Source organism: Peromyscus leucopus, chromosome 23 (genome assembly GCF_004664715.2).
Source record: "Peromyscus leucopus breed LL Stock chromosome 23, UCI_PerLeu_2.1, whole genome shotgun sequence".
NCBI classification, from domain to species: Eukaryota; Metazoa; Chordata; class Mammalia; order Rodentia; family Cricetidae; genus Peromyscus; species Peromyscus leucopus.
This window is the reverse complement of record NC_051082.1, coordinates 43,790,242-43,803,878: the sequence shown is the minus strand read 5'-3', so window position 1 is coordinate 43,803,878 and position 13,637 is coordinate 43,790,242.

The window sequence follows — 13,637 nt, the reverse complement described above, 5'->3', positions numbered from 1 at the left end:
TAAATGACTTACCAAGTATGCGTAGAACAGTAGAAATCTGAATTTCAGAACAGCCACCTAGTGTCCGAGGTGTGAATCCAGAGAGAGAGAGAGAGAGAGAGAGAGAGAGAGAGAGAGAGAGAGAGACAGAGAGAGAGACACAGAGAGAGTGAGCTAGAGAGAGACAGAGAGCAAGAAAGTGTTCTGGCTAAGAGCTTAGATCCAGTCACGTGTTCCTGCTTGAACCTAGTCAAGCCTTGGCTCTGGCTTCCTTAAGCTCTGACCACATGCGTTGGCTTTACAGGCAGGGGCCCTGTTCAGCAGGGCAGGCCTGAGTTGTTTGTAGCACCAGCTTTAAGCAAGTAGCTCCAATTGCGTACAACTGCTTGGGGCTACAGTCAGTCTGGCCTGAAGCCATGTCAACCTGGGTCCGACCAGGGCCTGAGCTAGGGAGCCGGGCTGCTCAGGCTGGAAACCAGATCTGCCGCCAAGCCAAGCCAAGCAGTTTTTAATGGATTCTTGTCATGTTGGGCACCAAATGTGGATGTAACCAACCATCTTATTAAATAAGAAACACCGAACCAATGCAAAGAAGAAAGCCAAGAGATCAGAGCTAAGAGCCTTACCCGCCTGCTGCAGCTAGCCTCTTCAGCCAAGAGACCTCTCTGAAAGAGACCTGCTTCCTGTCTGTTTGTCTTTATATAGACTTTCTGTTCTGCCTTCTCATTGGTTGTAAACCCAACCACATGACTGTCTCATCACTGCCTGTATGTATAGCCCTCCAGGTCTTCTATGGTTGGTACTGAGATTAGAGGCGTGTGTCTCCAATGCTGGCTGTATCCTTGACCACACAGAGATCTACCTAGCTCTGCCTACCAAGTGCTGGGATTAAAGGCGTGCGCCACAAATGCCCAGCTCTGCTATGGCTTGCTATTAGCTCTGACCCCCAGGCAACTTTATTTATTAACATACAAATAAAATCACATTTCAGTACAATTAAAATATCACCATAGCATTGTGAGAAACAATTAATAAATGGGATCTCTTGAAACTTTGAAGCTTTTGTAGGGCAAGGACAATGGTCAATAAGATGAACTGACAGCCTACAGAATGGGAGAAGACCTTCACCATTCCCATTTCAGCAAGAAACTCTTCTTGCCTGGACTGATTGACAAAATGTATTGACTGGAACTGCCCATAGAAAGGTGACCACTGAACTTTGCAAGGCAAGATGGTCCTTCAGGTTCCTGCTTCACAGAAGAAACTGTCAGACATTCTGCAGGACACAGAGAGAAGTGACTGTGAGACTCTAGGCCTGGGGGCTGAAGATGGATGCCCCAGCATTGCAGAAGAACTTTGGGTGACTGTCTACACAGCCAGTTGTCTCTATAATTCTAGATTTTTGGAAGTTGCTTACAATGTTCTTCCAGTTTACTTAGATAATATATCCTTCTGGGGTCTTTGATGTAGTTGAAGACTAGATAGTTATAATTATAATTTTCCTTTGTTATATTAAAAGATAAATTAGATATAAAACTTTAGACTCATAATTATAGGATAGATAGAATATTTTCTTTTATTTTTATCAAATACAAATAGACTAGATATTATAACTGTAATTCTTGCTTTGTAACTGTTTTGGTATACATAATTTTTTTATGTGAAAGTTAAAACTTTACTCTTAATTAAACAGAAAAGGGGAAATGCTGTAGGATAATGATTTTGTACACTGGTTTAATAAAATGCTGATTGGCCAGTAGCCAGGTAGGAAGTATAGGCAGGATAAGCAGCCAAGGAGAATTCTGGGAAGATGAAGGCTGAGTCAGTAGATGCCAGCCAACTGTCCAGGGAGCAGCATGTAATGGCACACACGTAAAACCATGGAACGTGTGGTGACATAGATTACCGGAAATGGGCTGAGTTTAAGTGAAAGTTTGTCACTAGTTAGTCTGAGCTAATGGCCAAGCAGTTTTAATTAATATAAGCCTCTGTGTGTTTACTTGGGGCTGCGCAGCTGCAGACCAGGTGGGACACAAGAAAACTTCCAGCTAGAGTTATCCAAGTTTTCTCTGCAATGCTGGGGATTCTTCTTTGGCATTCAGGCCTAGCATATCTGACAGACTCATCTGTGAAGCAGGGTTTTTTAAAGGACGTATCTACCTTGGCTTGGCAAGGTTGGGCTGTCCTTTCTTTGGTGTCCTTTTTGTCCATTTTAGACAGCATACTGTCAGCAGTCAAAGCAATGGCATTTTCTTGCCAAGAAGTTAACTTGCCACAAAGAAAGCAAACTCCACATGGAGTTTCCTCATTGCCTATCTTCTTCTCTGAAGTATATTGATGCTATCAGGAGGAAACAAGTCTCAATGTCAAAAAAAAGAATCTATGTTATTAACACATCTTTAATGCCATATTCTATAGATCTCTGAAGTGTTTGAAGATGACCTATCTATCTAAAATATATTTCCCTTTGACCTTAAAACCATACCTAACCTGATTGCATGTTTGATTGTCATAGGTGACTAAATACTAACTTGCATTTCTTTATATCCTAATTAGTTGGTAATAACTTTCAAGGACTAGCAATTTGCATTATATTATTAAATGAACTGTATATGTGCAATACCTTGGACAATATTATAAATATATGAACAGTATTTTCTAACAAACATAATCTTAAAATTGTTTCAATATACATAATTTGTATATAATATATAAAAGTCCAACCCAATATAAAATATTTAAAAGTAGTAGTTGCTTTCTAAAAGTAGACTCAATAATCTATCTTTGTGTTTTATCATATATAAATTCTCCCCTTTTTCTTTTCAGAATATATTCAATAATTTATCATTTTATCCTATTATTTCTATATCGTTTTCTCAAAGAAGATTAAAAAATCTTATCTATTTTTCATTTTTCTTTTTTATTTAAGAAGAACCCTGAATCTAATCTCCCTTGTTTAGACTTTTTCATAACCTTTAACAATTAACAACTTGTAACCAAGCATCCTAAATAATGACAATTATCCATAATCCATATAAAGAACAAAAACTCCTAATACCATCTCTTGGGAATATAGGTATCATGTTCTTAAAATTACTTCCTCCTGTCTTGGGGTGAAGACATCTTTAGGGTATCCTGAAAAGAATTTTTTTTGGGTTAATTGCCAAGTCCTGGGAGAGTTAGCTGTATAATTTGTCCATTCTCAGCATAATGAGAAAGCACAGGGCTTGTCTCAAGTCCTCCCTTGAGCAGTCTGTGAGGCTGGATAATCTCACCTAGCCACCTCAAAATTGTCCTGAGGAGGTTGTATTCCAAAGCTGATCTTTGGGTGGTGTTTGTCATCTTAGTGGTTTTATCATCGTCCTGATGAAATCATCATTGTGGGAACCCATCACCTTTTGTAGATTTCAAAGTCAATATTAGGTGTGGTCATGGATATCTGCAGAAAACTGATAGAGACTCAAACCCAAAATTATGTACAGAAAGCAAGATGAAGACTTTTTCTAGGATTGGTTAGTACTCTATATGATCATTAATATCATGATAAAAGTGTAATGTATATATGTGTGTGTGTACATACATATATCAATCTTATCAATTTTGATATAAAATTTATATATTAAGAAAAGTTTTAAAGAGACAAAATAAAACCAATGATTTATGAGATTAGTGTGCAACAGAATAGTTCCTTACTTTTGTTTTTCTTCAATCCCATATTAGGTTGGCTCTTCTGGCATGATACAGAAATTTTACAATTTCTTTTAACAAGCATGCTTGGGTTTAGAGAAGGAGAGAGCCATGCTCCAACTCCAAAGTCAGCTTTTATTTTTAATCGAATTGGGACTACATAAAGACCATTTGCATTGTAGAGAAAATCAGAAACAAACATTTAGGAAGACTTATGAAATGTTATCCTGTAAGATAGGAGATATACCAATAGGCCAATTTACTCTTTTTTTTGGGACATTTTTCTGGATGACTTGTCATTTTTCTTCAGATGCCTCATTTGTTCAATTTTCTTCAGATTCCTTAGCCTTCATTCTCCTGAAGACAAAAACAAAAACTTTCCCCAATGCTAACTTTGGGGAGTTTCCAAATGTAATTTTGATTTATAGTTTCTCCTGATTTTTTGTTCTCTCTTCTATAGCTGCTTTATCATCCAGAGAAGTATGGTTTTTGACAATTGGCATTAGGTTCTTTAATTGCTCTGGAAAAGGGTTAATTCCATGATGTCAGGAAAGGACTGAATCAAATTTGTAATGGAGGCCTGCAAGAGGCCCCTCAGGGAGTTTCACCAAGGCAAAGGATTCCCATGTCTCTCCTATGTTGAACTACATTCATTATTCCAATTTTTCTCTTGCCACAATCTCTGCATAATCCAGAAGGTAGGGGTGTTATATTGCCCTTTTTTCTTGAAGACAATTGTTTTTAGGAACCCCCTATTTACAGTCACTATTTAGGTGACTTTGTTTACCACAATTGAAACATCTGACATTACTATTTTTCTTCAAACCTATGAAAATCACCTATCCTATCCAAGTATCATCATGATCAGGAGAGTCAATATTAATTGTATCTTGGATCCACTCCTCCCTTTTGTACTGTGCTTTAGCAATTTCAAAAGCCAGAGATACAATTATTATCTGTCTATCTTCTGAATATTATCATTCTATTTACTGCTGGAGACAGCCTTTGTAAGAAATCAGTGACAGTTTCTTTTGAACCCTGTATAACTTTTGTAAATGACTCAATTTTCTTTCCTGTTTCTTCAATTCTGTCCCAAGCATTCAAGGCTGTCATTTGGCATAAAGCTGGGGTGGGGTCACCATATAGAGATTGCCTCTCTACAGTAGTATAATCTCCCTCTCCAAGAAGTAGAGCTGGGACAATTTCCATACTTCTATGCCTGCTTCATTGTTCAATGGTTTTAGCCTCATCCTTCCACCAGGTCCTCAATTGTAATTGCGGATCAGCTTCTAAGACAGCTTTAACCAAATCTCTCCAGTCTTGAGGGATAATTCTATTACAAGTTGACTACAAGTTTAACATTTGCTTTACAAACAGGGAATTCATACCATATGATATTTTAGCTTCTTTGAATCTCTTCAAATATAACATTTGCACAGGAGTCCCGTCAGATTTTACACAGCTTTGAGCAGTTGGCAGTTCCTGTAAGGTTACTGGATAGATTAATATTTGCTGTTTGAAAGCCTTGGGCTATTTCTCTGTAACCATATAATGTAATGTGGATGTTGCTTCACCTTTAAATTCTTCTGTCTGGGTCTCAATGTCTCTATGATCTGTTTTAACAAGATTTTTCTAAAACTTTTATCTTGGCACTCATATTAACCAACCTTTTTAGTGGTAAAACAAAAATGATCAAACAAATACTATTTATAATTGATGTTATATCTATCTTTTCAACATTAATTATCCTCTCACTCATTTTTTTCCATTTTCACACCATTTAATATATAGTAAAATAGAGACCAAATGCCTTCAATTGTAAAAATGTTTCAGATTTTTAAAGTGAGAAAACTTCCTTTTAAGAAATTCCAATTGACTCACCAAGTCTCATGGCAGCAATGATTCAGAAGACAGTGTGGCACAATCCTGAAAAGTGAACCCAGAGAAAGCCATGTTCTACTGGGAGAGGAGAGATACCAAGGAGCCAGCAGTCTGCACAGGGGAACATGCAAAACCAGCTAATTCCAGTGTGTTTGGGGCCTGGATCTGGGAAATTTCCTGCAAGAGAGGCTGCAATGAAAACTTAGCCATCAGGTTACAGACTCTGGCCCACATGTGGTGGAGATTCCAGCTGCATATACCTCAGACAGAAGCCAGGGCCTGCAAGGTTCCTGGCAAGCATCAATTTTGTGACTTTATGCCCAAAAAGTTGGACATCAGATGATATTCAAAATCTTTGATAGTTTTATAATAAAAAAACATAGCCAGATATCAGAATGAAAGCTGAAATATCAGTGAAGCAGAACAGTGAGCCACTAGTTCTTACCTCTACAATATCCTCAGCCTAAAGAGTGTGAGTTCCTATTGCCTCAAACCTTATGTACTTTTCTCTGCCCTGCCATATTACCTCTTTGGATTAAAGGTGTGTGTTATTCCCAAGTAAAGGCATGGGATCTCAACTGCTGAGATTAAAGGTGTGTGCTACCACGGCCAGACTTCTATGCTTAGACTAGTGACTGGCACTGTCCTCTGATCCTCAGGCAAATTTATTAGGGTACACAATATATCATCCAGGATAACACTGGCTAAGTTTGCTGTGTCAGGTGGCCACAGTAGACAGTCATGGAATGTAGCCTGTTCAGACACAAATACTCTAATTAAATTCAAGGAGAAAAAGGTTTGAGGGGGTAGATTTCTATTTCTTCCCTTTTGTGATGAGACGTGACTTACTCCTTGTAGCCAAGGTGATAGTATAGGTGTAGGGAGCACAGAGTCTATAATTGGCTTATTATCCACATTTTTTTTATTTCTATACTTGGTTTACTGACCATATGACTAATATCTTATCAACAGCCTTACCCCTACTGTTATACTCACTGCTTAATGGGCTGTGAAAGCAGTGAGGTGCTCATGTTGAAGCTAATTCTCCACAGTTCCATACCTCAGAGACTTCATTTGTCTTAGATTTCTGCCTTCCATCAGTGCAAAAATATATTGTGGCTTCTGTATCACATAGTGTCATGCATAACTCAGAAACTCTTCATGTTATTGAAGTCATCAATAACCACTTCTATGTAAATAGATATTTTTTTAGTTGAATGCCATCTTTTTGATGATAAGAATACCTTGATGACTCCAGATTATATCAAGCACACAGCACATCGATAGCTACTGTGGTGATGGGATTGCTGTGTCCCACAATACAATTTATCTGAGGATCAGTGGAAAAAGACAGCCACTATATTTACCACAGACATCAGGCGATGGTCGCATATGCCTTTAATCCTATCACTTGGGAGGCAGGGATCTCTCTGGATCTCTGTGAGTTCAAGCCACACTGGGGAACAGAGCCAAGTGTGGTGACACACACCATTAATCCTAGCACTAACCACAGAGGTTTGGAGATCTGTACTGATAGACAGGAAGTGACAGAGCTGAGCATAATGAGGAAGTGATGTAGCTGGGCTGAGAGAGCCAATGTGAGAACAGAACAGAAAGGCATATAGGTGTGGGAATACAGGAAGTAGGTTTCCCTTTGGAGACTGAGGTTGATATGTCGGTGATATGAGGTTAGCTTGTGGTTTTTCCTATTTCCATGATCTCTCAGGTTTTCACCCCTATATATGGCTCCATATTTTTCATTTCATGTAGCAATTTGTCTGCAATTAGCACTCCAAATTCTTGTGGCAAGAATTCATTAAAAAACCACTTGTGACCATACAGTGCTGCCAGCTCATGCCTGAGCTGCACAGCTCAGGCTGGAGGTGCACATGGCCAGAGTTTCTTTGGCTTTTTTTCCTGGAGGGTGGTGAGCTCTCTTTAGATTACCATATTGGAATGCCATCACACTAGGTAGCTACTTTGAAATTACCTAGGACTTCTATTGTTCTATGCAGTCAACAGACTTGGTGAGTCAATTAAGATATCTTAAAGGGAGAAATTAGCTAAAAGAAAAAATTTTCCCATATTATAAAAATGTGAAGCATTTTTACAAGGGAGGAAATTTGGTTTCTGTTTGATAACACATTAGGTGGTCTGAAAATGGAACAATTAAATAACAGGATATTTAATGTTGATGGTATTTACATAATGTCAGTTGTGAATATTATTATGTTAATATAATTATGTTTTGTTGATGTAACCAACCGTCTTATTAAATAAGAAACACAGAAACAATGTAAAAGAGAAAGCCAAGAGGTCAGAGCTCAGAGCTAAATCTCACCCTTCCTTCTGCTGTCCCAGCTTCGCGAAAAGAGACCTACTTCCTGTCGGTTAGTTTTTTTAAAGTATGTTGTTCTGCCTTCTCATTGGTTGTAAACCCAAACACATGACTGCCTCGTCACCGTCTGAATGTACAGCCCCCTAGGTCTTAAAGGTATATGTCTCCAATGCTGACTGTATCCCTGAACACACAGAGATCTTATGGGATTAAAGGCGTGTGCCACCACCGCCACACTCTTGCTATGGCTCTAATAGCTCTGACCCTGAACACACAGAGATCTTGTGGGATTAAAGGCGTGTGCCACCACCGCCACACTCTTGCTATGGCTCTAATAGCTCTGACCACCAGACAACTTTATTTATTAACATACAATCAAAATAATATTTCAGTACAATTAGATTACCACCACATTTCCCCTTTTATATTTTAATAAAAAGAAAAAAAGCAAAAGGTTATAACTAACAAAAGAAAAACTATATACAAAAGTACAATAACTATATACAATATATACAAGTAATAAATACCTAAACAGGTATTTGACAAATCAGAGAAAATAATTCCATTTTCTATCCTATTTTGGTAAATCCAAGATGTATCTAATGCATTTTCTATCCTAATTAATTTTCAACTATAACTAACTAATCTTCAACCATAACTAACTAATCTTCAACTCCCTCAGAGACCCAAGAAGGGAATAATATTAGCTAACAAAAATAAAAACAGGAAGTGCATCCAAGCAACTTCCAAAAAATTTTGTGAGTTGACAGAAACAGCCAGCTGCCTGGCAGTCACCTGAGGTTTCTCCGCAGTGTTGGGGCATCATCTTCAGCCTATAGGCTTAGTGTATCTGACAGACTCATTTGTGAAGTAGGATGTACACAAGGTCAACAGTTCAACCTCACATTGGGTGAGAGCAGTCCACGTACCAGAAACACCTGAATTCCACTAGTGTCCTGTCATGATTCAGGATTTTAAATTCTGGAAATTGTTGACAGTTTTTAAATTCAGCTCTCCATTCTTCTTGGCTGTGTATATATGGCTTCATCTCAGCATCCCCTTCTTCTTCACATCCCTCTATTAAATGCCAGTCTACTTTCGAGAGGCATGAGCTTTCAGCTGCTGTTCCATTGTACAACAGAATCCATCGGCCCTCTGCCTGTTAAGCTGCTTTGAAGAAAAGGGCACTGTACCTTTTCCGGATGCGAAGGCCACGTCAGGGATGGGGCCGTATTGTCCTGGCCTCAGAAGATGCCTTTTGATAAAGACATAACCACACTTGTTTTGGCAAGAATCAGTAGTCCCTTGTTTCGTGTTCTGTCTGTCCATTTTGTCCTGTTGATTCGAGGATACTTTGTTGTCCAGTGGCTAACTTTTGCCACAAGGAAAGTTGACTCCATATGCAGTTTCTTCAATGCCCATATTTTCTCTGAAGTAGATTAGTACTGCCAGGAGCTGACATGTCTCAAAAAAGAAAAATTTTCTAAGTTATTAAAACATTTTAAATGCCATATTCTATAGATCTCTGAAGGGTTTGAAGATGACCTGTCTAAAACATCTCTGCTCAATTTTAAAAACATATCTAATATGACTAAAAGTTCTATTGTAATGTCTAACTACTAACTTTCATTTCTTTATATCCTAATAGTTGGTAATAATAACATTCAAGGATCAGAAATTTGCATTACACTGTTAAATGGATGGAATAAATACAATTAGAAATATACATATAGCATTTTCTAACAATATCAGTTTCAAATTTGTATACAATATAAAACAATTCAATCCAATGTAAAGTATTTAAAACTAGTAATTGTCTTTTTCTTTTCTTTCTTTCTTTTTTTTTTCTTTTTTTTTTTTTAAACAAGAACCTTAAATCTAATCTCCTTTGCTTAGCCTTTTTCTTAACCCTTTACAATAACTTGTAACCAACCCCCTAAATACTGAAAATTATCCCAGACCCAAAACCCATTAAAAAGACCAAAAAACCACCCGCCCCACACCACCTCTTTGGGAATGTGGACGTCGTATTCTTAAAATTGCTTCCTGCTGGGTATGGGCGAAGTTTTCTTTATCCTGAAAGAAAGATTTTAGGTTAATTGTCAAATTCTAGGAGAGGTAACTATATCCTTCATTATTCAGTCTGTGTATAATGCCAAAGTTCAGGGTTTATCTCAAGTCCTTATTCAAGTAGTCTTTGAGACTGGATCATCTCAGCTAGTCATCTCAAATTTGCTCTGAGCACCTTGTAGTTCAAAGCTGATCTGTGGATGATGTTTGTCAGCTTAATGATATTATTATTGTCCACGTGGAATTGTTGTTGTTGTGGGGCCCCATCTTCTTTCTGGAGACTTCAGTTGATGTTAGGCCTGGCCGTGATTTCCTGCAGAAAACTGATAAGAGACTCGAACACAAAAACATATATATGCAGCTAGCCTTTTTTCTAGAATTAGTTAGTACTCTATGTGACCATTCATATCTTAACAAAGTTTAAAATGTATATATATATATATTAATCTTGTAAATTTTGATATAAAATTTATACTTTAAGAAAAGTTTAAAGAATCAGAATAGAATCAAAAGAGTTGAGATTAGTAATAGAATAGTCCCTTAATTAATTTTGCTTTCGTCCTGTACCATAGCAGAAGATGGCTCTTATTCTGGCATGATACAGGGAGTTTGCATTTTCCTTTTAACAACATGCTTGATTTTAAAGAAGGAGAGAGCCATTCTCCAACTCCAAAGTCAGCTTTAAATTTTAATTGAACTGGGACTGTTAGAAGACCAATAGTGTTAAATCTTTAGAGAAAAGCAGAAACAAACATTTAGGAAGACATAAAATTTTTTTAGATAATATATACCCATACACCGTTTCACTTTGTTTCTTGGGATAGATGATTTGTCACTTTTCTTCAGTTGTTTCATTTGTCCAGTGTTCTTCAGATTCCTTAACCTTCATTTTCCTAAAAGACAAAAACAAAAACCTTTCCCCAAGACTAATTTTGGGGATGTTCCTTTTTGGCAAGTTATTATCTGATTAAATGAAAAGGCATGTTTTATTGATACAAGTTAGTTTAAATTGGATGTTCATGCTGGTTGATGAACTATCACCTCCTCAATTAAGAGGTCTCTCTTGTTCAAATCGAACCTTTATCAATTTTGATGGTACCCACAGCTTATCTTCTCCTGTGGAAACAAAAGCAAAACCACGTCCCCAATGTAATACATACCCTGGTTTCCATTCTGAGGTCAGCACATCCTTAAAGTATATAGGCTGATTTAATTCTGTAGTTTTTTCTATTATCCAATGTCTCTCTGCAGCTGTTGTTCCTTTCTCATTGGCATTCAGAAAATTCAAAGTTAGAAGAGCATTATGTAGTCTATTTCTGGGGGTTTTTGTTACCCATTTCTGTTTATTTAGCATATCCTTTAGAGTTCTGTTTGATCTTTCTATAACTGCTTGACCTGTAGGATTATGTGGTATGCCTGTAATATGCTTTATATTGTAATAAGCAAAAAACTGTTTCATTTTAACAGAGACATATGATGGAGCATTGTCAGTTTTGATTTGTGCAGGTATACCCATGATGGCCATAACTTCTAGCAAATGAGTGATTGCAGAATCAGCCTTTTCAGAACTCAAAGCAGTTGCCCATTGAAATCCTGAATAAGTATCGATAGTGTGGTGTACATATTTCAATTTTCCAAATTCTGCAAAGTGAAACACGTCCATCTGCCAGATTTCATTTCTCTGAGTACCCTTTGGGTTACATCCTGCTGGTAATGGCGTTTGATTGTAGACGGAACAAGTAGGACATTTCTTTACTATTTCTTTGGCTTGTTGCCAGGTTATGGAAAAATCCTTTTTTAAACCTTTACTATTGACGTGATGTTTTTTATGAAATTCTGAGGCTTCCAGCACATTTCCTATCAATAATTTATCAATCTCATCATTGCCTTGTGCCAGAGGGCCTGGCAGACCAGTATGGGATCGAATGTGAGTTATATATAAAGGATGATCCCTTTTCCTGATTGTATCTTGTAATTGAATAAATAGTGAAGTTAATTCTGAAGCATCAGGGATAAATTCTGCAGTCTCAATATGTAACACCACTCTTTCAGCATACTGAGAGTCAGTTACTATGTTGAGAGGTTCTGAAAAATCCATTAATACCAACAGAATAGCATACAATTCTGATTTTTGAACTGAATTATACGGACTTTGAACCACTTTACTTAAATTTTCTGATTTGTAACCAGCCTTTCCTTCTTTGTTGGCATCTGTATAAAATGTACGAACTCCAGATATGGGTTTTTGCCGTACAATTTGAGGCAAGATCCATTCAGCTCTCTTTATAAGATCAATTCTATTGCTTTTGGGATATTTGCTGTTAATTTCTCCCAAAAAATTACTGCAAGCTCTTTGCCAAGGTTCACTTTCTGTCCATAATTTTTCAATGTCCTCCTTAGTTAATGGTACGACAATTTCTGCTGGGTCTATGCCTGCTAATTGACGAAGTCTCAATTTTCCTTTGTAAATCAAGTCAGAGATTTTTTCCACATAAGTTTTTAATTTTTTATTTGGTTTATTTGGTAAAAATATCCATTCCAATATAATATCTTCCCTCTGCATTAATATTCCAGTAGGAGAACGCCTAGAAGGTAAGATAACTAAAATGCAATCCAGCTTTGGATCAATACGATTCACGTGTCCTTCATGCACTTTCTTTTCTACCAAGGCCAATTCTTTCTCAGCTTCAGGTGATAATTCTCTTGGACTATTTAAGTCCTTGTCACCTTCTAAGGTTTTGAACAAATTAGTCAGTTCATCATTTTTTACCCCAACAATAGTTCGTAGATGAGAAATATCTCCAAATAATCTTTGAAAGTCATTAAGAGTCTGTAGTCTATCTCTTCGAATTTGCACCTTTTGGGGTCTAATTTTTTGTAGCTCTATTTTATATCCTAAATAATTAATAGAATCTCCTCTTTGTATCTTTTCAGGAGCAATTTGTAATCCCCAGCAAGGCAAAATTTTCTTTACTTCTTCAAATATTATTTCTAAAGTATCTGCATTTGAGTCAGCTAGTAAAATATCATCCATATAATGATAAATTATAGATTTAGGAAATTTTTTACGTATCACTTCCAATGGCTGTTGTACAAAATATTGGCACAGAGTTGGGCTATTCAACATTCCCTGAGGGAGGACCCTCCATTGAAATCTTTTAACCGGTTGAGAATTATTATAAGTAGGCACTGTAAAAGCAAATCTTTCTTTGTCTTTTTCTTGTAAGGGTATTGAAAAGAAACAGTCTTTTAAATCAATAACTATGAGAGGCCATCCTTTTGGTAACAGAGTAGGCAAAGGCATCCCAGATTGTAGAGAGCCCATTGGCTGAATTACTTTGTTAATTGCTCTAAGGTCTGTTACCATTCTCCATTTACCAGATTTCTTTTTAATAACAAATACAGGAGAATTCCAAGGGCTGGTTGATTCTTCAATATGCTGAGCATTTAACTGTTCTTCTACCAGCTCTTCTAAAGCCTGGAGTTTCTCTGTTGTTAAAGGCCATTGCTGGACCCATACAGGCTTGTCTGTTAACCATTTTAAAGGTAGAGCTGTTGGTGTCTTTGGAAGATCATCAGTTATTGTGCCCTGTCCTTGTATAATATGGATGGCTGGTGACCACTCATTAGAACAATATCTTCTAATATTTCTCTCAGTAACATGTGCTAGTTTATGATTTGT